The 24,201-nt window shown below is 38.9% G+C and overlaps 1 protein-coding gene and 1 long non-coding RNA gene across 9 annotated transcripts in view; one reads left to right on the forward strand and one right to left on the reverse strand.

Annotated features, from left to right (window-relative positions):
- The window catches only part of LOC128081003 (uncharacterized), a 96,051-nt gene extending 88,860 nt beyond the window's left edge, over window positions 1–7,191 (reverse strand). The window contains exon 1 of the long non-coding RNA XR_008206944.1: window positions 6,995–7,191. This is a non-coding gene — a long non-coding RNA (uncharacterized LOC128081003). The remainder of the gene's footprint in view (window positions 1–6,994) is intronic.
- A 1,998-nt stretch (window positions 7,192–9,189) lies between these two features.
- SULF2 (sulfatase 2) overlaps window positions 9,190–24,201 on the forward strand; it is a 135,615-nt gene continuing 120,603 nt past the window's right edge. For 3 of the 8 annotated variants that reach the window (XM_052684306.1, XM_052684303.1, XM_052684309.1), the window contains exons 1-2: window positions 9,191–9,369; window positions 9,913–9,983. The gene's annotated coding sequence lies outside the window, so the exon portion shown is untranslated. Of the gene's footprint in view, window positions 9,370–9,768; window positions 9,984–14,075; window positions 14,150–24,201 lie in introns of those variants that run through there. The other 5 variants (XM_052684312.1, XM_052684315.1, XM_052684311.1 and 2 more) reach the window with 3 other exon arrangements.

The following is a 24,201-nucleotide window of genomic DNA, read 5'->3' on the forward strand; positions in this document are numbered from 1 at the left end:
AAATGGATTATACAGCATCCAAACAAGGCCTCTGTGAAACAGATTATGCCTACTCCAGGAAAAAAGTGCCTAAGCTGTTTTAAAGGTATCAGAAATCAATAAATTCAGGGAAGTCCTAAAGCAGACTGACAGCGGCCTTTAGCGATAAAAAAGAGAAAATTAACTTATATTAATGTCTCTGATTATAATCTTAGCCTATGTGTTTGCTGCTTATAGAGTTGCTTATACTGAGACTTCTACTGCTGTCAAAAGACTATATTCAGGAAAATATGTAAATCATAAAGCAGCATATAACAGTAAGTGGGAGATAAGACATGAACTTTAGAATGCAGAGAGCTTAAAGCCAGCAAGCAGTCAGCATATCTATCTCTGCTGCTCTTTTCTGAAATCTGAAATGTCATCTATCAAAACTTTAAGGTGATACTTCAAATGCATTACTCTATACAAACCAACATTAAAAGGGCATACTATATGTTGCACAGAAAGCAGGACTGACTTTTGTGTTGTATCAAACACAACCAGATGTAATGTATGTTTTCAGACGATAGCTCTTAGGGACTGCCTACAGTAACCTCACTTAATAAAGTGAGTAGTTGTTAAAAGTGGGAGTTGATTTCTGAGTTTTACGATCATAAGGAAATACTGATGATTTATTTATATGTAACTATTCTTTGTTGTCCACAGTAATTTTTGTAGGTTGCAAAAGCAGAGTGAGAAACACAACAAAGGATGTAATATGCTTTAACAATTCTCCTTCATATTCAGCTCTCTGATGCCTTGTGCTAAGATGTAGGTTAAGTAAACATACAACCACTTTGCTCAGGCAGTGGGGATGAAAGTTCAAATGATAACTACTTCTCAGCAGGAACAAAATACAAAATGGGTACGAAATTTCATTTTAATAATGTTTTCCTATATGCAATTTTCCTACAAAATTATCTGTCAAAAATGAAAATGTTTCATTTAGGGAGTATTTATTTATTTACGAAAAAAAAAAATAAATTCAAGAAAGCATCACAACTCAGAAAACTCAAAACCAGAAATAAATCCACCTGATCAATGGCAGAATACATCTGAATTTCTTTTCTAAATCCTTAGTGCAGTAGATAGTGTTACTGTGCCTTTGCACACCATATCCTTACTGTTTTCTATGTTTCAGAATACTGTGATTTATCTATTTTATGGCTGAACTTGAATCTGTGGACTCCTTGATGCATTTAGCTTACAAGAGTTCAGTTCCCATGCACATTTTACTCAGTTGCAAGCACCATGTGACAGTTGTCCTTTCAGTTCGGTTTGTTCTTAGTTGCACTATCAGAGAACATCAATAAATATTAGGAATAATTGTAACTATTTAAGCATACATTTCTCCTGAAAATGGAAGAAGACAAATTTTAGAAAATTGTGATCCTTGCAGCTGCTGTGCTAGGCATACCAAAGCAACTTTTGTAATGTAACTTCTGGGGACATAAGAACAGCATTTGGTATATTATATGATGTCATATACTGGAAAAGAACCCTATTTGGTAAAAGCTGATTAATACAAATGCCTCCAGCACCAGTGAATTTTCCATATGAAACTTTGATACTTAGCAAAAACCAAAGAAAATGCAAACCATGTTTTTCACTCTGGGAAACTTCAACTTTGGTAGGATTTCATTTCAGTGAGGAATGTGTTAAAAGCTAAACAATGGCCTGGGCATTTATCCCACAGTGTAGTTTCTTTCATAACAACCATATAATAGAAGCTTCTGGATGGTTTCTCATTTGCTGTTCCTGTTTCACAGAAGCTGCATAGCTCAGTTCCTACCCCCTCCATATGCTAATTTGGATTTCTCTACTCAGACAATACAAAATTAAAAGGCAAAACCTTAAGAGTCACGCAAGTAAGGGCTGTAGCATGTGATGGCCCAGTAGAGGGAGCAGAAATGTCTGTCACTGTGATTTCTTTACATAAGAAAACTAATAGTTTCTAAATTATTTCTATGTGCTTCATAGTAATTTGGCAAGTAGCATGAAGCACAGTGCTGGACTGTGGTTTTTTTCTACCTAAAGGAAGGGTATGTGTAAAAACGATGTGTTATTATAATGTCTTACACTTATTATAATGTTTTACACCTAGAAATCCAACTTACAGCTAAAGGTGTTTGACTTCAGCCCAACACTTGATCATCCTTTTAAAAAGGCATAATTTATACAGACAGTCTCAGGAAAATTGTTACCTATATACAAATTTACATATCTGCATACATAGACACATCAGTGTATATATCTGAGACCATTCAAATGCAAAAGAAGTTCTGCTTTTGCACATAATCTCCGGTCTCTAACACAAGCCTCTTCCAGTCAAAATGCCCTTGTGACTCTAAAGATTCAAATTTGTCTTCATACATATTGAAATGTATCTCACCCTTGCAGGTCCAGTTTGAGTCCAGATACAAAGTTGTGAAATGAAAACAACAGTTCTGCTAGAGTTGTACGTGGTAAAAGACCAGTAGCTAAATTCAGATCTGACTGTGGTTCAAATAGTGTGCTCCAAAGCCTGGGGAGTGTTGTAAGCTCAGTATACAAAAATTACATAGCATGAGAGTCTGCAAAATAATACGTGAGCTATTAGAACGGTTCCTTCTTTGCTTAATGTCTACAAACTTATGCTTGTGTGGCCTGGCCTGTAACTGCACTGTTTACTTCTTTGTGCCTGAGATATCTAATAAGAATCATTAGAAAAATATTTAAATCCAACCTGTGAGTCAACCTGTGTGACTGAAGACAGCAGCAGATTAATGCTTGCTTCAGGTGGGGACTTAAACTCAGAGCTGAGTGTTCTATTCTCCATTTACAAACTACAGATCCAATGATTAACACAAGTATGGACCTGCAGTAGCACTGCACATAAGAAATGCAACTTCCAGGTACTGTAAGAAAAAGTTCCCAGTGGTAACTGTTCAATTTTTAATTTTTTTCTAAGTAGAGAATTCCCATGAAGTTCTGCAGAAATTGCACTTTGTGTGACTTTAGAAACATTAAAGTACTGGGAAAGGTCTATGCACTTGTAACCAGAAAAGATACCATGTGCACATGCAACCCACAAAACAAAATATTAGATCAATGCATAAATGTGTATATGCAACACTGAGTAATTTCACAGTTAATGCAGCAGACTGTGCTCTTAGACTCATTTTAAATTTGCCTTGTTCAAAGTGAAATCATCAATCACAAGACCAGTAGCATACCTCATGGAATTACTAGATTTTTCCCATTAAAAATACAATTAAAACATGTCACTTCTCTGCACACATTGCATATGTATGCACAGGCGTGATCTATTGATACAAACACCACATTCTGACTTTGGTGAAATTGCAAAGGTTCATTAGAAAGGACTAGAGAGAGAGCGCTGGAAGATTTTAGATCTTAGAGGGTCATTTATTGTTGCAATAAATTTCATTTTTCCATCTGAAGTGTAGAGTCTAAGCACTGCAATAGAGCAATATTGAGGTATTTATTTTTTCTTTAGCTGAAATGCTAGCAAGGGAATGTTTTCCAGCTTGGCAGGCAGCCAGTCATCTCTCAGTAAATAATGTGAGCCCTGTCCTGCAGTGTATAGCTGTACATCTCTTCACAAAATGTTCAGTCCCCTGCTAGAGTCCGAGCAATCTTTGCTTACAAAGTGTATCTACAGAAACTTCTATAGCAAGCAACTTGGCAGAAACTTCTGAGCTACATGAAGTTCTTTCTTTCTCTGTCTCTTTTTCCCCACTGAAATGACTTCTTTTACTGCGTCTCCATAAGATGCTTTCCCTCAGCATAATGGAGATAGAGGAAAAAAAAACCCCAAACTTCTGAAGCTTAGCTAAGGTGCCCTAGACAGTCTTTCACTCAAATCCTGAAAAGTTCTGCTCTGTTAGCAGTGCTAGATGTACTACTGTATCAAAACAGATACACAATACTTGTAGTTGCTCAGATAGCATCACTGGCAGGTCTCCACTGTAACTTACACATGCTTGTAGAACGTGACTATTCTACGCATTTTAAATGAAGAAATTTGGTTTAGTTACCATTTGTAACTAATGTTGTAATTAGGCTTTAAAAGAGTAACTTCTGGATAAGTATAATCCAGATCACTCAAGGTATTTGCTAACAAAGGAAGGATCAGTGTCTTTAGGCAGAAGCTGTAGGAAGTAACAAAGCCAAAAAGTAAGAGTGGTCATTTTTAACTGAGATGAGGAATGGGTCCAGACTGTGTACCTTGAAAAGATATCACTACAGTACTTTCCTCAGCACGTGCTCACTCATCCAACCCCCAAAGCACAGTTCAGGCTTTAAAAGTCACAATAAAGCTCAACTGTCTAGTAGGATTGCATGTTTTCCCAGAACTGAACACTGAACAGCATAATTAATGTTTTCAGAGCCTTTAGAGATGGAAAAGCACTCTAGAAGCTACAGATTATTATTACTGAGCATTTCCCTATTAATACTGGAGTTATAATCCATTTCTCTTAATGTTTTATAAGTAAGAGAATGGAAAACATGAGATTGCAGATACCAGTTGCTGCAATTAACAAGGGATATGTGAAAAATCAAAATTTTGATAGCTGTCTTTTCAAGACTCATCTTGAAGTTAAATAGACAACTGTCTCACGTTCTGAAATCTAGACAGCTACATATTTCTAGTACTTTTGTTGTTATTGTTTCCTTTTTTTTTTCCTTTTTTTCCTTTCTTATAACAGATGGTGTTGTTGATTGCTAGCAGAAGATATGGTCCTATAGGGTGGGAACATCACATTTCACTTACTATCCACTGGCATTTGCAGTGGTTAGCCATGTCCACCAATGTTTTTGTTTTCTCAGTAGTATCAGTGCCTAAATGACAATCTGATTTCAGTTTTTGAGATGAATTTGTTTAGTAAATTTGCAATAGTATCTAAATCTAGGCTAGGTTTTGCAACATTTACAACAGCACGTTCCTTCTCCTACCAGTTCCTGAGTCATTACTAAGATACAACAGAAATATTGAATAAAACCTAGCTTTCAACAGTTTACAAAAAGTGGCAACATTGCCACAAATCTGTTTCGTCTTTATAACAAAGCAGCTTTTTCCTGACTATGGCTGCGTGGTATATTTCTAGTTTACTCAGTCTTGAGGGTTTTTTTTTCCAACTGTTAACATACATCACTTGGAAAAAATTGAAACCTCAGCTTTGCAGTCACATGCTGAGCACCACTCTTGTATTTTCAACTGTGTCACTTCAGAGAATGGCCTGCTGCAAGATCTCGAACTCCATCAGTGGCCCAAGTTTACGTTATTTGGGTCTTAGGGTTTGTTTTTGAGTTCCTGCAAGTATTTAATTACTGATGCTATTAAAGTAACTTGATATATCTTTATTTGGAAAAAAGGCAGATGGCAAGACCATTCAAAAGTGTTGGAATGATTAAGGCTAATGGATCTTCTAAGACATTAGGGATTTTAAAAATGTGATTATTGTACCTAATGGATATCAATATTTTTAACTCTACAGAAGCATCCTAATAGGTCATAGTTCTCCCCCTCTGCATAAACAATGTGGGGAGAAAGCTGAAGAGTAATTATATGTAAGCACACAGCCTCTTGTTGGAAGAGTCCTGAAAGCACTCTCTAAAGTCAGAATTTTTAGTAAAAGCATGTAGTGTGTGGATGGTGAGATGTTTTCTGAGCTTCATGTACTGATGAATATGAAAACCATGCCCAACAGTTTTCTGAAAAGGTTTTTTGTGGATATCAGACCTTAGTTTCTTTGAACTCCCATAATTGGGTACTGAGATCTCTTTTTCCATGAAGAATACACAGAACTCAAAGATACACAGTTCCTTACCGTGAAATCCTTTCAGCGTATAGAAGAGAAGGCTCAAGGGAAACCTGATAGTGGCCTTCCAATACCTAAAGGGAGCTTATGAACGGTAGATGGTGATAGGACAAGAGGAGAATGGCTTTAAATTGAAAGAGAGGAGATGTAGGTTGGATGTCAGGGGGCATTTTTACTGAGAAGATGGCGAGGTGCTGTAACAGGATGCCTAGAGAAGTTGTAGATGCCACATGCTTGGAGGTGTTCAAGGCCTGATTGGATGGGACTCTTTGCAACACAGTCTTTGTACCTGATTTAGTGATTGCCAACCCTGCCTATGGCAGGGAGTGTGGAAGCAGACAGTATAAGGTTCCTTCCAACCCAAGCTCTTCTGTGAAAACTGTCCATTCTTTTTGCATGTTCCTTGATCTCCTGAACTGTATTTCCAGCCTTACCTCTCCACATATTGTTAATATAACACAGACCAATTAGCAAAATTGGTGTGCTGTTTCCCTTAAACTTTCACACAGGATCTTTAGTGATTCTAAGATGTATATGATGATATTTGACAAACATACTGCCAAGTTTTTAAGCTCTGTGTTAAGCAATATAGACTGCTATATTTATACTGCTTAGAATGAAGCAGGAAAAAATATTATGATGAGTGGTTTGGATTCCTATATTTAAATATCTTATTTACTTACAGCAAATTAGCTAACAAATGCATTCACGAATTCTTACTACTATGAAAGTGTACTTCAAGTATCCCAGATTTCGCAGATGAGTGAATGATGCACAGGCAAATTCAACAAATTGCTTAAGGTTATACCAGCATAGCAGCAAGGGAAAATCAGAAGAAAATGCCTGAGTTGATGGCATGTTGCTGGTCTATTTGAATCTTGTCTTAATCACATCCATGATATACATGATACTGTATGCACACAGGAATTTTTCATGTTTATAATTGATCAAAATATGTAATAAAAACTGTGATGAACTGGGAGAAATAAGTTTTTGTTTGCATAAAAAATAAAAAATTGAGCAACTGCCTTTGCAACTGGCCACTAACATGACATTTTTCCTTTAAGATAAAAGAAGCATTATTTGGAGACATAAGGCGTAATTTCTATACTTACAGTGTTTTGTTTATTATATCAATGGACTGCACTTACCTCTACATGCTTTTGGGTTCTGTCAAGACTTGTACAACTGAACAAATGATTTGTATTTTAACTGTTTCAGGGGGCAGTTGCTTGTCTCCGGATCATTCCAGTCCTAGCCGTTCTTTCTCTGATGTCTATGTATGACAGCATGCAAAGTACTTGTGTGAAGAGCATCTCTTTTTACGTGCCTTTGGTACCTAGAACAATTGGTTTAAGATGTTAAATTGTTATGCAGTAATTAAATAACAGAAAAATTCTTAGAATAGTAGGACAAAATCTCATAGTAATGCTAAAAAACAGTATCTTAATGATGATGAGGCTTAGTAATAATACATATGGGGATAACTTAGCATTGAGAATAGTCTTAAGATTAATGGAAGATTCACTAGCTAATTCATCACCCTGATAATTCTAACTATATATAAACTGTTCTTTAAAAATATCTTGTAATGACGAATTCTCCCTTCAGACTTGCAGGCATCCCACATGCACACAAGGGTAAAATTTCATCCATCTGGAGGTTCATGAGAAAAAATCCAAAACATTTAAAGTAATTTTCAGAATTTCAAATAATTTCTGACATTTTTGAGACTTCTTTTTGTCATAAGAAATCTCAACTGTATTGAGATAATCTAATGCAAAAAGAAAGCCTTCTGTGTGGGTAAGAAACATCCTATTTTTGAAAACTGTCTATATGTAATAACGTGCCACTTACTGTGAGCCATTTTATAACAGCATGGAGTAGAATAAGAAATCATGTATCTTTTATAATAAAAGGAAAGGATTTATGATTAAGGCTATCCAGATCTGGATAACACACACGTTAATGAGAATTGATTACCTTAAGATTTGCATAATAGTGTCTCAAAATAGCAAAGAAAATGCAAGAAAGTAACATAAGAATACACAGAGCTACAGAACACATTTCATCCATGCTCTGGTTTCAAACTCCTAACTCTGCTTGGAAACTGCTCTAGTGGGAAACATCAATGAGACAGGTTGAAAAAAAAAGTCTAAATTTCATTTAGAACTTGATTTAACACATGCATTACATTTTTTTCATCCCACAGCAGGCGTCTTAAGACTGTTTTCTTAGTTTTAAGTTGGTGAAAGTTAAAAAGAATTTGCATTATTTTCTTGACACGTCGTCATAAAAATATTAGCCTGGGATCTGTATGGAATAAAATTAGCTTCTTACTCCTGAATTTTCAGTGGGAAATCTGCTGCAAATGTACAGAATGTGTTAGAAAGCACGATCAGAGAGCTTTATAGCAAGGAAATGATTAAATCTCTTCCTACGCATTTGTTTTCCTCCAAACTGTCAGTGTGTATCAAATCCATAAGGAGGTATGCAAAAGTGAGAAGTGAAACAGGAACTATGGGTCTGCTTTGGGTGGAGATTACGCGTCTGCTGCAAACATCCGAGCTACCATCGTGCGGAGAGATCTGCGTGAGCATGGATTGTCCACGTTTATGGAAAAACCTTCAACTTAGGGGCGTGAAAGGCTAAAACTCAAAACTATTTTAACAGCGAATGCGACTCTTGACCCTCCTGACGCAGCTTCACCACAGGAGACGCCTAAGAAGTCTCATCACGCACGGCTAAAGCGGAGCTTGCGCCGCGCCCTTCCAGCAGGACGGGACGCGCAGCTCCTGCCACCCCTGTGGAGAGCCGCGGTTATCGTGAAGCGGGACGTAAAGTTGTGTAGGCTCCGGGTTTTATTGCCCAGGAGCGCGGGACCCCACACAAAACTCCTTTTGGCCGCTCAGCCCGCTCCCCCTGAAACCTCCCCATCGCACCTCGCACCCGTTAAGCGGTGCCCCCGTAGAGATCTTCCCTCACCTCACAGCGAAAGCACGCAGGAGGGACCGCCCTGAAGCGAGCGGACGGCGGGAAGGGCGCCGAGGGGACGGGGGGATGGGAGCGCCGGGCGCGAGAAGCGCAAGGGAAGGGAGACGTGCAACAGCCGCGGCCCTCGAAGGCTCCGGGGGGGCAGAGAGCACCTTAGCGCGGCGTAAATCTCTCCCACGCTCCTCGCCTCCTCGGAGGGGTGCCTGGGCGGGAGCCCCCCGCAAGGGAGGCGGCAGCGCTAGGAGGAGGCGCTTCGCAACAGATGGTTAAAGCCGGCTCCTCGCTGCGGCCCGCATTGGCCGGCGGCGGCTCGAGCCGGGCGGGAGGAAGGGCGGGCGGGAGCCGGGCTCGCGCGAGGCGAGGCGAAGCGAAGCGAGCAGCGGCGGGGAGCGGCGTGCAGCGCCCCCAGCTCGCTACGCCGTCTCCTCGCGCGGCCGCTGAGCGGAGTGACTTCCCGCGGCCCGGGGCGGAGCGCGCGCCTCGCTCCTTGGCGGCTCCGGGCCACCTGTGAGTTTTCCGCCTGGCGGGTGCTGTAAGTAACGCCGCCTCCGTGCGCGGCCGGGCCGGGGCCGCCGGGAGGGCTGTGCCTGCGGGGCGCGGGGGTGGAGAGGCCCTGAGGGTTCGGCTCCGCGGGCTGCCGTGCGCGCTCGGGGCGGGAGATCCGGAGGTGCCGGCTCCTCTGGCTCGCCCTCCGGTTTAACCGGAACGGTATGGAAAAGGAAAGGGTGCGGGAATCGATCCTCTCCCAGACTCTAGCGACGTCGGGGAGATTTTTATCACCTGCGAGGAAAACAGAGAACACACGCCCGCTCCCCCCCTCCCCCCTCTCGTTCCGTCTCCCCTCCCTTTCCGTTCGGTTCCGGCGGTGCGGAGGCTCCGGGGCGAATAATTGCGGCTGTCAGGTGGCAGTGGAGCTGTGGGGGAGCGGCCCAAGGTCACGCCGTGAAGCGGTGGCCGAGCGGGAGCAGTACGCGCTGCGCCTCAACTTCTGCCTCCCGGCCCCGCGTTGCGGGAGGTTGTGGTGCTGCAGGTGGGGATCTCGGATCTCATCGCTCCTCTGTGTGTTCTCCTTTAGAGCATCGCGTCCGGATGTGAAGCTGCGCAGAGGTGCGGTGCCTGTGCCATCTCCCTCGCCTTCTCCACCGTGTAAGTGTGTAAATGAGTACGTGCGTGCTCTTGCTTTTCTGTTTCTTGCATTAAGTTCGATAGATGAAAGCAGAACTTTTTGGTGGAAGCATGATTGATTTCTTTTTTCCGAGTTTATGGTGACAGCAAGTAGTGTCTTTGCTATCAGTAGCCAGCTGTCTGTTTATGCTATCAGACAGGAGTTGCCAAAGCCCTTTGAGTGGTTCGGTCACCTGCATCCCAAAAGCAATCTGCAGTGCACAGGCATTTGTACTCAGTGAGCGCTGGGTGTCTTGTGGCCTGCTTTAAGAATTAGAGTGGATCTGAGGGTTCTCCAACGGATGCAGCTGGAGTAATTGTTCTGATGTTTGCTATAAGCAAAGCACTTCTCTCTTTCTTTCTCCTTATCTCCAAATATAGTTTTAATGAGTTTAGATAAGATACTGTGTTTTGCCCCTACTCATGTTTGGTGTTTCTCTAGGGTTTCTCATTATATAGAAATAAAACTGATGCTTGAAGAATGATTCTCCGATAAAATGTAGTAGTGCCTTCCTTGTGTAATTTGTCTCTGTGTTTCACACCAGGTGCAGCAGTAATGAAACTTAAAATGTTCAAATGTGCTATTCAAAAACTGAACCAATCTGCCTACTGTTTTTTCTCAATTTTACCTTAACTGTTCTACTTGTTTTGTTGTGGGTGAGGAGATGAAATATGAGATGTGTAGGAAAACACTCAAAATGTTAGTGTAAATGTGACAGGTTTGTTTGTAATCTGTATCAGACAATTCAGACAATACACTTCTGTGGTATAATAACAGACGTATTTTTTTAGAAGCTAGGAATAAAAATCACTGTAAACAGCTTTTTTTTCTTTTTTTTTTTTTTTTTTCCCCTCCAAATGAACTATTGCAAAAGTAATTCACAGGCTGGTAATCAGTACTTACTCTCTTCTTCATTGTGTTATTAAAAAGAAAATGGAAAAAGACGCATTTAGTATCTCAAAGATTTCTACAACTTGGAAAGAGTATGAACTTGTATTTCATTTTCCCTTCAAAATTGTTATTAAAATAACTAGTGTAAATTCCTGACTTCTTGCTTAGTAGATGGCCTGATTAGATAATTGAACCTCCTAAGAAACGCTTTTTTTTTTTTCTTTTCCTTTTGACATTCTTCCCTTAGACACCTATGAAACTCAGAATAGAGAAAAGTGAGCTCAAGAGCCACTTCCAACCCATCAGAGCATTTCGATTCAAGATGTTGGTGAGATGGTGCTTCTAGGAAGAATGCTCTGTGACCTTGCCAGTTCCCATCAAGTGTAGGACAGACCCGCCTTTCATTTTTTTTCCCTTGAATATTCGTGTAGAACAGCTTCTCATTTTTTTAATCAATACACTGAGCTAATTTTTCATGGTGGAGTGGGCATGTTGTAGAATGAGCTACAGGCTCACATTTCCTGCATAAAAATGGATGTTCCATTGGCTCATCATTTTTGAGAATATCTTAGGTTCACTCCAGTGCAAGCTGTGATCCAGTTTGTAATCTGAAAAGCTATCGTGAATGTTTTATATTGGGTTTTGTTTTTTTATTTGTGGAGGCGGTGTTGTTTTCTCCTCTCTGTTGATGGTCTTGAGTAGACTTGGATTTTATGTTCTACTCTCAGAAACTGTGTTTCTACTATTGTTTGTGACCGGTTACCTGCCTCTACGTTGTCCCTCTCAGCACTGCCCAAGTGTCATAAGTCAAAGTGAGAATGCAGCTTTGATGAGGGAGGATTTCAATTAGTGGTTGACTTCTGTGGAAGGGGAAAAGATTTGTAATATTTCCAGATATTAAAGATATTGAGAAATCATTCAAACAAGTAATTTCCAATCTGCTTGTAGTGTTCTAAAGTAAAGATAACATCTTTGTGGTGATGGAGGGCTCTGCTTGATTCAAAGAATATGACTACCAGGCTTAATAGATGAGGTCAGTGTACTTAGGAACTTAGAAGTTTTCTAGAAATACTTGAAAACGAAGACTGCAAATGACATCAGCTCCTTATCTATTTCAGCATCTTGATAGTGCTCAATCGAGAAACTGAACTGGGAGACCTTCTTGTAGGTTTTTGGTATTTCCAAGTCTTAATCAATTGACTTTTGCATAAATTTTCTTAAATGTGTTAAAAGAATCCAGAAGGAAAAGATGAAGTCTATCTTCAGTTGGAGTGCTAGAAATCTCATACTCTGAAGAAGGATGCAAAAAGAGCTTTATCTGCATGTTATTCCACAGCTGCTGCCCTTCAGTGGAGTGGAAGAATGTGGGTCAAAAAGATATTTACTTTCTTGAAGCAGAGGAGAAGGAGGGAGTTATAATAATAGTTGTTATAGTATAGTTTGCTTAGTGCACTAGGTTTCCATGTATTAATTTGTACTGTTTGGCTCACTAGTTTTGAACTGTGTCATTGTTGCTGTATTCACTCCAGTGCAGTTGAACAGTTATTGTCTATTGTCTTCTGAACAAATGTTTGTGTATGTTGCATAGTTGTATGGATTCCGCTCCCTTCCCACAGCAATGAATAACTTGAATTGCTTCAATTTCTTGCATATTTAAAAGAAAAAAAAAAAAAAAAAAAGCAACAACAAAACAAAAAAGTCTACTTGACTTACTGCTGTGGTTTCTGTTAGTAAATAGCATGTAATAGCATGTAATAGCACTAGCATGCTAGTAATAGCATGTAAATGATTGATGTACTGAGATAAATATGCCTAGTGTTGTTCTGGGTCATATTCTATTGTGTGTAAGATCTCCTCCATGCTGTCTATGAAATGTCCATATCGGACTTGTCCAATGATTATAGGACAAACTTTTGTGCTCTTCTACTGCCTTACACCTCCAATCCCCAGTGACTTTGTTGAGAACAGCTATAAAAAGCAGAAAATTTATAATTCAAGTAGTTTTAAAATTGGTATTTCAGTACATGACTGTGTAGCAGCCTGTCCCTTTCTAAACCATTTGGGTAAAAGCCCTTTTAAATAATCCTAAAATAATGTATATTTACTCTAGAAATGTCTAGTTCACATATCTGAACCTTAGCTAGGAAACAATATTATTGTATTTTGGAAAAAAGCTGCATGTTGGTTGGGGGAAATGGACTGCAGACTTCCAAATCTCTCTGTGCACAGTATGTGCTTTGAGGGTTGGTGTTGGGATGTATATGTTAAGGGATTCATTACTCTGGGAGAGATAAAGGTCTGTCTCAAAGGTGCATGATAAGGCACGTACAGAACTAGATAGGTTGCCTAATAGACTGTATGGTTTCTCTGGCTCAGACCTCAGTGTAGTGCATCTTCAAAATGCTGTCCAAGTCACCACTTTTGATGTTAGTGCTGTTTTCTTGGATTAAGAGCTCTCGCTGTGGTAACGGCGTTTTACAGAGATGTGAGCTGTATGGGTGTGCCTAGCTGAGCAAAACACTGCAATCTAATACAGTTTCTCTGTGCTGTAGAGAGACCTGGTTAGCTTGATCAAATTCATAAAAGCACTGTAAAGCAAACTCAATATTGTCATTGCTTAGTAATGCCTTCTTTCCAGAGCTGTTTTCTGTTATTTTTGCTTCTTCAGAGTTTCTTGGTTTCTTTTCCCTGATTTTGCTGTGCTGTCAAATTATTCACTGTTTTTTTCTGCAGTTTTTCAGCTGATGTACAGCTTATGCCTTTGGAAAGAGCAAAAAGCCAGCTGTGTCACTGACTGCAATATTTAGAATTATCAACTTCTTAATAAGTTTTGTGCATTTATTGTTAATCGGGATAAGGGAAATGATCTGTTATTGGTAACCACAGGATGAACATCAGGTGTACAATATTTATTGTTGTTGCAAGGGAACAGTATTGTGCTGCCTTTCTCCCACCTTTATTTTTGGTTACACTGCATACACACAGAGTTATTAACTTTAAAATAATTTAACTTTTAGTCCCTGTGTATGGGAACTGTTGAGTCACGGCCTGAACCATTGATAGAGCGCCTGGGGAAAGGACTGGGTCAGCCCTGGGAGCACAGGTGAAGGCAATTAGCTGTGTGGCCAGAAGGGGAGGAGCCTGGCTGTGCCTCTTAGACCCTGTTTGAAGTCTGAGTGCCAGTGGGGAAGGTGCTCTGCTTGGAGATCTCTCTCTTGTGGAATTTTTTCCGGTGAGCCCGGATCTTTGGAGACAGGTGAGCATTCTTTTCCTGTTTGTTCCTTTTGCCATTTCATCCTCGTACCGCCTTTCCACTGTGCTAATTTTTCCAACTGTAACACTCTGTCAATCTTCTTTGCCCCCTATGTTACAGTACCAGCAGTATGTGAAAGACTTCCAAAAGGATCTGTTCTGTGTCATTACACTGTTGGGGAAGTGTGTTACTTACAGCAACTTATGGGGGGAAAAAAAATATTGTTCTGCAGTTAGATAACTTCTTTTTGGTAGTTCTTACTTAACAAATACCTAACAAAGTGTAGCCCATTTGTGCATAGAGGAGGGTGAGCAGGCATAGTTGCATGTGAAGACAATGCTGCAATGTGGCTTCTGCTGCTTCGTTTGACACGTTTTTGGATCTTCCTCTATATCCAGTAATACTGTGTTGCAATGGTTTCTGTGACCCACCTGGATGATTTTCTGTTTTATCAGTGTTTTACCAGGATTTGAAGCAAAGTGGAGGCAGCTGTAAGAGTGCAGATAACTGAGTGCCAATTAGTGCATCTAAATCACTACTAAATGATCTGCACTTAGTCACACTTCTTGCTAATCTAGCTACAGGATCAAAGCAAGCTTTGTTGTTTTTTTCAATTTCCTTGAGTGTAATATTTGCATGGGTTCTCTTCTCCTCCATGCTGTCTGCTGAAGAACGGACTCACAACCAACAGAGCTTAACTATGATACAAGACACTGTAGGTTCTGTGGCTGTTCACAGTGTGACATTAATGGTGTTAAATTAGCAACATCAGCGATATTAACTAATTTCCTCATTCAGACTGTGACATTTGTTTGGTAAAAGGATCATTAAACATATGCAAACATCCTATGTGCAGTAAAAGGTCTTTGGGCCCTGACAAATGATAAATGAGAAAATTACTAGTTGTAGGAAAATGTAAATATCATTCTTTGGAAATCTGTCCTCTGGCAAGAGAAAAATGTTCGCCTCTAAGCAATGAAGGATTGATTATATTCTTTTCACATCTGTAAAGAAAGCTAAAGAATATTTTACATGCTTAGTGCATATCTTGATGCCTCTTATTTCAGCTTCTGCTGTTGAATTGGGATTTGTCCTGGTTTTGTTAAGTGAGTTTTTCAGCAGAGCATTGCAGAACGAAATGCTATAGCTTCAATTAAATCCTCCTGTAATATTAATTTTGTGTCCATTTTGTGTTTTTGTTATTAGCAACGTTTTTTTAATCAGTTGTTATGCAAGAGGTTTAATAGGGGCTCACGTGCTGCTTGTCTTTCTGTGAGATGACTTCCTAATTTCTATATATGCAATACAAACTGCTTATTAACTGGTGAATGCATTTATCATGCCTTCAGGGAAGGCTTAGTCTAGTTCCAGACTTGAGCAACTTTTTACATCTAATGTTTCCAGATAAAACAAAAAGCCTTCAAAAGTATGATGCATTTACAGTAATTCGTTACCTAGTCTGCTCTTGTTCTAAGTCATGACTGAGTACTGCGTTTCAGCTGCTGCTGTTTATCTCATTAAAGCTGTAACTTAAGTTGCTGTACTGTCCAAAATAAAACTAATCCAAATTCATCCTGCTTTTAGTTTGTAATGTTACTACAATTCAACAAGTTATTTCAAAATGAAAGGAATAGTTTTGGGAGACCTCAGAGATTTCTCCAATCTTTCCAAGAGTGGAATGAACTTCAAAATATCTGATAAAACCAACTTTTGATTAACAACAATTTTTTTTCCCTTCCCCAGAAGGAGGATTTGCCAATAGCAACCCTAGAAAATTGTTATAGGCTTATTTAAGATAATAAGAAGTAATTTTATTCATAATAATTAGTGGCCTTAAGTTGCACTGGGGGGATTCAGGTTGGATCTTAGGAAAAATTTTTCTCAGAAAGAATGGTCAGGTATTGTCACAGGCAATGTAGCTGTGACACTGAGGGACAGGGTTTGATGGCAAGGTGGGGTGCTAGATTGTTGAACTGGATGAGCTCTGTGGTCTTTTCCAACCTCAGCGATTCTGTGACTTCAAAAAAATATATTTAATTTCCCCAAAAGTGACCCACTCAATTCCATTGCTTAGGCTGTCTCCCTGTTTTTGAATCTGGGGTCTTGCTAGCATTTTGTTTGCTTGTTTTATGTTTTGTTTTTGTTCTTAGCATAGTATTTCCAGCTAGGGAGGTACGGAACTTTTTTGTATGCCAAGATTAACTAATAGCTGTGCACATTCTGATGTATTCGTGCCATTTCAGATGTCAGACATACCACTGTATACCAAACTCCAAGACTGATTCAGAAACATGTTTTTAGCACAGCAGAATCTTCCAAAGAGTAAATATTTTGACTTCTAAATAAACACTTGCAGAACTGTGGGAAGGAAGATGAGGAAGTGGGAATAGAGCCCGAATTTGGCAAGTTTTGTGCAGAATGGTGTCGCGTATGCCCTATGATGTTTTAGTGACAGGAGATGAACAGAGCACCTTAGCAAGAATAATGCTTAAAAGCTGAACCTAACATGAAAGCCTTTTCTCATTCAAGCCTTTAGCTATGTTTCTAGAGACCGAGGATCTGATTTTCATCCTATGTCAGATGTCAGCATTTTTACGTCTTCAGGAACTGTCATGACAATTCAGTGCAGGAACTGCTTAAGAGAAATAAGAATGAAATGAACAAAATTACTTGTTATCTAAAATATATATTAACCTATTTAGGGAGGGCTAGCTTAGTTTACTAAATTTATTATTCCCTAGATGATACAAGATTCTGACACAAACAGGTCAGCTTTGTGTCTGCTGTGATTAAAGCAAGATAGAGCAAAATTGCAGCAGGTGAGATTTTGGGTAGGCACTACATTTAACTAAAGAAAAACAAATAGGGTAAAAACTCAGGTCTGATTATGAAGTTATAAACTTGAGACTTTGTGAGAGGAACCTTGGGCATTTGACTGGATGAGAGAAGTTAGAAGAAAACTTGATTGCAGTTGGCAGACTGTTTTCATGAACTTTCTGTGATTTCATGCTGTTGGACTTGTTGTTTGCTGGGACTGGTTGTTGTTATTTGCTTTGTGTAATTCTGCTTCTGTTTGACTCTTCACCAGCCTATAACAGAGGTGAAATCTTGAGCCCTAGCATACAGGCAGAGCATTTGGATACGTGTTTAAAGGAAGAAGCTCTCATGCTCTCGCATAAATTGAGTGCCAGGTCTGAGATGGAGAACAGTATTTCCATGTCAGTCTGGGGATAAAAGGACACTATTACATGGAAATATCCATGTATGTAGGATTAGATGATGACCCAGAAAGAATCCCTGATTTCTTCAGGTGCTAAGACTTGAAGGAAGCCTGTGATTTCTCTTTTGCCCTGCTGTGAGATGGTGTATAGGGTGACTAGCTTTAGTGATCTGGAGTAAGGGCTCCTTATAATAAGCTTACAGTGTTTCATCATAGCTTGTGGTGTGAACAAGCTGTGTGTTTGCCTGTGTTTGTAAGGTGAACTTCATTTCCTACCACACTGCATTTCTAAGACCAGGAGTTGAATACCCAGGAAGTTGTGAAACCTCCTTACTAGAGGTTTAACAGGTTAGACAGACCTTAGAGAAGAGAGAGGAGCTCTGTATCTCCTATGGAGTAAAGGCATAGAGTTGATGAACTCCACTGATTTCTTATTTTCAATCCGCTGTCTCGGATCCAGTAGTACTTGATTGGATTGCTGAGATCTAAATATAATACCTCCCACGCTGTTATTTAGAAAGTATGGTTATTTAGTAGTATCACATATGTTGGAACATTAGTGTTAAGCACAGTTGTAGCAATGAGTTTTAAGCTGGGAAGAAATTATTTCTGTACTTGCTCTGTTAATCAAAGTTATCTGCTTAATGGAATTTCTGTACAGAATTCTCTGAAAACGTGTCTTTGTGACTGTTCTAAGCATTTCTGCTGGAGGTGCTAACAAAACTCCTTCACTTACGGGAGTCTTACAATAGCTGGTTTTTTACCAAATTACTTATTCCTGATTGTTCAGGTTTGGAGTTTCACTCTAAGGATGAGTTTACGCTATGGCAGCTGTTGTCTGTATGTCTTACAGAATGGAGATAAAGCAACTGTGGTAGCAAAGAGATTGATACAGCTGGTTGTAGTAAGAGCCTGACAATGAAATTTCTGGGTAGTTTGGTGAGCAGAAGCATTGTGGTGTCTTATGTCTTAGTTGTAAAGATGTCTTGAAAACGAGGCACTCAAAACATTCCTATTTCTCAACATGTATAAATACTTCTATGCCGAATTTTAGGTTTTTCCTTTGAAATTTTCCTTGTGTGACATTAGGGAAAGAAACTGTGTACAGAGGAACTCTGCTAAAATTTGCAGAGAGAATAATTGAAAGATAGATTTGCTACCCTAGATAAGTTTCTTTTGCAGATCATACTTTGCTTCCGTTAGACATTTTCTTCAGATGTATGTAAAAAGAAAAATGAACTGCTAAGGAGGAACAGTGGTTTGTTTTTCCATGAATTCCAAATTGTTCTTTAAACAATTCTTGTACATGAATTACTCATTTTCAAGTCATTCTTAAATCTGTAAGTGGAAGACTTCCTACTATCAATTGCACTAAGGGTAGAAATATAGTTTTTATTCTTGTTTTAATTACCAATAGATCAGCTTGTGAGGAAATAAAGTTTTCATGCTTGATAACTTTTCATCATGGCAGAATTGTTTAATGCATTTCCTGTGTGCTGAATTTTGCTGTTCTCCTACTCTCTGGGCGAAGGCCAACATTACCTCACTGGTATTTTTACTTTCATTAACCCTCCAGACGTGCACCCATATCATCTGCAGTGGCATACCTACTGAGTAAGGATGGGGTGCTAGAATATGGGGCTGATTTCATTAAAAGCTGTGATAATCAAAGTGTAAAACCCACTATCTGCTGCTTTTCTGTCACTCAGGTGTGACATCTCTGTATGAGGGGTAATTTTCAATTATTTTGAAGAGAAATTATCTGATGCTTTTTCAGTTATTGGGTAATTATTATTAGATGTTAAAGGAAGTACTGTGATTCCATATATCTGATATGCTGCTGCTGACAACAGTCTCATGGTTTGTCTCATGGTTTACCTGTAGGAAGAATTTCTGGTTCTTCTAGAGAGAAGATTTACAAATATTAACCATATCAGAAATGCGTTTTCTCTTGTTTTTCCAGGGGTTGATTTTAAAAAGGTTTCTATATAATAACATGCTTTTTCATTGCTTCTTAGCTTCATGTATTGTGATGGGAGATGGTGCATTCTGAAATGCAATATTCGTGGGCTGAAGCTGGTATAGTCCAATATGCAGATCACTGGTAAGATGCTGGAGTTTGGGAGTCTGACTTTATCTCTGTGGTGGCTATAATTTCTCTATTTATGAAGTGAGGGTTTTGTGCTGTCTTCCAGGTTATACATGCTGAATATCAAACTTTTGTGAGATACCTGTGTGTCTTCTGCAAGTACTTGGATCTCTGTTGATTGAAATAGTTATGTCTTTATACTTAAAGTATTTCAATAAGTTATTTTGTAGGCGTATTTGTTCTTAAATTAGCTTCATTAGTAACACGAGGAAGAATTCCAAATGGGTATTGTGGAGGCTTGATTTATGTTAGGAGTTCATCTGAGCTTTTTGTTTCAATTTTTTGCCCTTTAGTGAGAAGTAACCATTTTTACATTTTAAAATATTGAAGGGTTATTATGCACTGCAGCCTATAGATATCACTCTGTAGTTTACCTTCCATGCCTTTTTTAAGAGATGGTTAAGATTACAATACCTGCTGTTCTAAGCTCTGTTGAGCAGTCACTGCTGCTGGAGAGGCTTGCATTCATCCTGTCTCACGGTACCAATTGAGAATGCCCTCCCCAGATTTCTGTGAATTACTGAGTGAAAAGTCTGGGTTGTTTCTTGTTGTAATTCTGAGGGGGGATGGTGGGACGGGGATGGGTTGTGGCCGGTGTCTAATGTCAGTCGGAGCAGTGCTTGACTCTATACTAACAGTTCCCAACAATGCCAATTTCAAGTTGTCATCGAGGTCATGCTAAAATGTTTCTGCAAGAGCAGAAATGAGAACAGATGGGACTGAGTTCCAGTAACTCCTGAAATTCTCAGACACTCAGCATTGATTTTAAAAATACGTGCATTGATAATGAGGAGATGTGTGCATCGTGCATCCCAGGAAAAGCGCAGCTGTGGAGGCTGCCATGAAATTAGTGATCTTTGATCTTTGGCTTAGTCCTTTAGGGACTGAAATATCATGTTCATAAAGCAGACAAAACAAATGCTTCAGTATAGAAAATCCTAGAAACCTGCACTTAATAGGAAAACTTAATGTGTGCTTAAAGGCTCTGGTGAGTTTGTTCTCTGCTTTTATGAATACAGAATAGTTGCCAGGAAGATTACAGCTGGGCCAGGTACAAATCTTACAGAAGAGATGATGACTCTAATGTACATATGATGAAAAGCAGTTTAAATAATAAGCACCTGAAGGAGTACCGTGTTTGCATGGAGCTCTTTAATTCCTTCAGTCAAGTGTCAGATGGTTTTAGTATTGTTCATTTTCCAGCCCCTTCCTTATTCTAGTGGAAATCAATACTACCAAAAGCAAAGAAATGCCTCCAGATAACCTTTGGTCAAGTTTATTCCTTTGCGAGAATTCAGCACACTGCCAGTTTTCTGAGTTTCACCCGTGAGCTGTGATGGTAATATTTACACCTGGACAGTCAGCTATGTGATTTGCTGACAAGATGACTTCTGCCCATCAAATATCAATATGAATTCAGTTAGGAATGAGGACATCAGAGTTGTGGAGTTCTGGAGTAGGCCCTTGTAGATCTTTTCCTAAAATCTTCATTTCTACTCCCCTATAAGGCACATCAATTCTGAGCAGAGTGTCTTAAACCTCAAGCTGAGCAGTGGGGCTTTTTCTTCCTCTTCCTGTCACTGATGCTTTTATTTGGATTTGTTAGAGTTGGTTCAGAGCCAGCAGCAGAACTTGACTGAATTAAGAATGACAGCTGTCTGATTCTTAGATTTGCTATTATTCAAATGTTTCTAAAATAGTTACCTCTAGGGAAAATACTAAACTATTTCTAGTCCCCTGCCGTTCCTATTTTGCTCTAAGGCTAGAAACTAGGCATTCCCTTGCATAGAACAATCTTGAACATATATCTAATTCAACAATTGAAATCTTACTGAAGTTGTATTGATTTCACTTAAGGTGGAGTGCACTAGATTTGGACCAATTAGATGTGCAAATAGAATTTTAGGCTTAAGTCACTATCAGATTGTCTTCATTTTTTTTCTTTTCCCATTTACTAGTTTAACAAAATAACTCTGTAACAATACAGAAAGCATTTTGTAGTGTCTGTATACTGGACATTGCCTATACACTGTAGTCATTTTTTGAACTATGAATGAGTAGTCAAGCAGAAGCAAAGCTGAAACAACTCTAAATGACATCTCAAAGCAGAGAGGTTTTAATTGCCTGTGGAAGGTGAAAATGAAAATTTTTGTAGTCTATTCATAATATTAATTTCTGAAAGAGGTGTGTGAATGTGCATGTTAAATGCTTAAAGCTATTCAGAGGATCCAGGGAGAAAAGATGGAAAAGCTGAACATTCAAAGACTTGAGGTGTTTTCAACAACTGTTATGGTAGGTAAGTTAGGTTGCTTGCTTGCTTTAGTTATATATGGAAGAAATTTAATGAGCAATGCAGAAGAGCTCTGAATCAAATTATTAACACTGATTTTGAGGTCTTTCTATACATATTAGCATATGCTAAGTTTCTTTATCCTTCATCAGTTTGCATGTAATTAGAGGCTAACAAATAGCTCAGTATAGACTCTGTAGAGCAAGCTTGTTGGCGTGAAGCACTGCCACCTGTGCTATGTGTTTGTCTTCAGTTGAATTGGAGTTACCTTTTGAGGAAGGCTTTAAATGAGATCATAAGCTGCATCTTCCAGTTTACATCCATCAGAAAAGTATTTTTGTCAAGAATGAACTGAAAGTCAGGAAATGCGTGCAGTTGAAATGTTTATTTTGCATGGCACATATGTGACTGAGTTATTTAACATTTTCTGCTGAAATAAATAACTTAATTCAAGTAAGTTATTTTTTAAGTGAAAGCATTTCAAATTAGGGTATATTTCCTAAAGGAACAGTGAAATCCAACCAGAAATACTGCTAGAAGAATGTGACTTCTAAATGAGTGCAGTCTAGAAATGCCATCAGTGATGTGAGCAAAACCATTTCAGAAATGCTGTATTGAAATTAGTTATGTTGCCAATATGAAGGTCATCTGTTTTCATTTCTTTAGTGGCTTTGGGATGACAATAGCTACTCAAATGAATAGAAAGGACAGCAAAACTTTAATTCTGGTCACGAGTGGCCCTCTCTGCATTCATGCTGATGTGGTTTAAATAGCAAGAAGGCTCAAATGCTTTGGGAAATGTGAACCATGAGGAAAGACTAAAATCTGTGTTCTAATCTAGGAAAATCAAGACTAAGTAGACGTGAGTTTTCAAATATGTCATATTTTAATGTAAAGAAAGAATAATCTGTTTTCCTCAGTCATTGGAAGCAGGACAATAAAGGCTTCAAATTTCAGTAGTGATTAAGTTGATTAAAAACCTGTTGTAATATGGAGTCTGGACTTTGCTTAATGACTCTGTTTGCATTTGGTTTTTGATCACTTTATTCGTGTTTATTTTTCTGATGACTGTCATAGTTAGAATTAGCTAAACCAGTTTGCAGATCAGAATTTTAAAGTACTTAATGAACCACAATGTGCCACTTTCTGTGTTTTTTCTCTTCCCCATTTCTTCCTTAGGATAGAATTGTCTTGCTAGTTCTGATTTATTTTTCACAACACAAGCTAAGCTTGTTAAGTCTTAGGCAATTACAATGAAATGTTTGAGCATATGTCAGCCTCCCAGAAAATTGTATTGTGTAATCCAGCACTTTGCTATTCTGACAAGCTGAAGAAATGTTTCCAGTAGAGGAATCAATCAGAGGAAAGAAGTCATCATCTATGTAGAGAGGAAGGGGGGAGGAAAAAAACGTTCTAAAATATTGTCCTCTATGAGTTAGACTTAATTCTATTTACTACAGAGTGAACTTTGCCTGCCTCTAGAAAGCCATAACCTGGAATAGCCAATGACCTTGCAAAACAGCGTTCCAGGTTGTTTGTTGTGGCTGCCTTCTGACGCAGGGAAAGATCAGCTGAGGAAGTGACTTCCTTTGAACTTTTGATACCAGATTCTGTTGCTACTGCTGAATCTTGGCAGGGTTATTTCATGTTCTCCTCCAAGAGTTCCTCTTCCAAGAAACTTCCAAGTTTTCCTCTTAGAAAAACTGTCAGACTTCTCTTGTTGCGAAGGAAATAGTTTAAGCTTACTTGTAACAACAAATTATCCCTCCTTAAAGAGAAAAATAGGATGTTATCCTCTTCTCTTTATAAGCATTTCTTTGGATTGTGACTTTTTCACAGTGATTCCCGAAGTTTTCTTCTGAGTAATAGTTCCTACTTCTGAGCCCTTCGCTAAGTATGAGTAAATATGGAAAAAAGGGGATTATTTTAAAGACAGTAGGATAACTATGGCTAGATTAAGATTTTTTTATTATTTGAAAACAACATCAACATCAACTCCTGTGCAGAACAGATTGTTTGCCATCAGTGAAAATTGAAAGATCTTTCCAGTGAGGAAAATCTTTAGATTTCTCCTACTTCTGGGTTTTTTGTCATTTTTTGTTCTGATGTTTTTAATTTAAAGCTATATTCTGAATCCTGTGTAAACTTAGTATTTCAGAAGAATCAGCAATTAAAATTGCTCATCTTCTAATGGTCTGCAGACGTGTTTGGTATGTTACAAAGATGGTCTTGTTGAAATTGGTGCATGGAAAGGGTTCTCTGACTCTTAGTAGGCAGGGCTGTTCTTTCTCTCTTAGCAAATGGCATTTTGCTTTTTTGCCTTCCAGCATGCACATCTTGGTTATATTCATGGCCATACAAGACTTGAAATAGAGCCTGCCATTTGTGTGTCTCAT

The sequence above is a fragment of the Tympanuchus pallidicinctus genome, unplaced genomic scaffold (genome assembly GCF_026119805.1).
Source record: "Tympanuchus pallidicinctus isolate F22 unplaced genomic scaffold, pur_lepc_1.0 scaffold20, whole genome shotgun sequence".
Classification (NCBI taxonomy): Eukaryota; Metazoa; Chordata; class Aves; order Galliformes; family Phasianidae; genus Tympanuchus; species Tympanuchus pallidicinctus.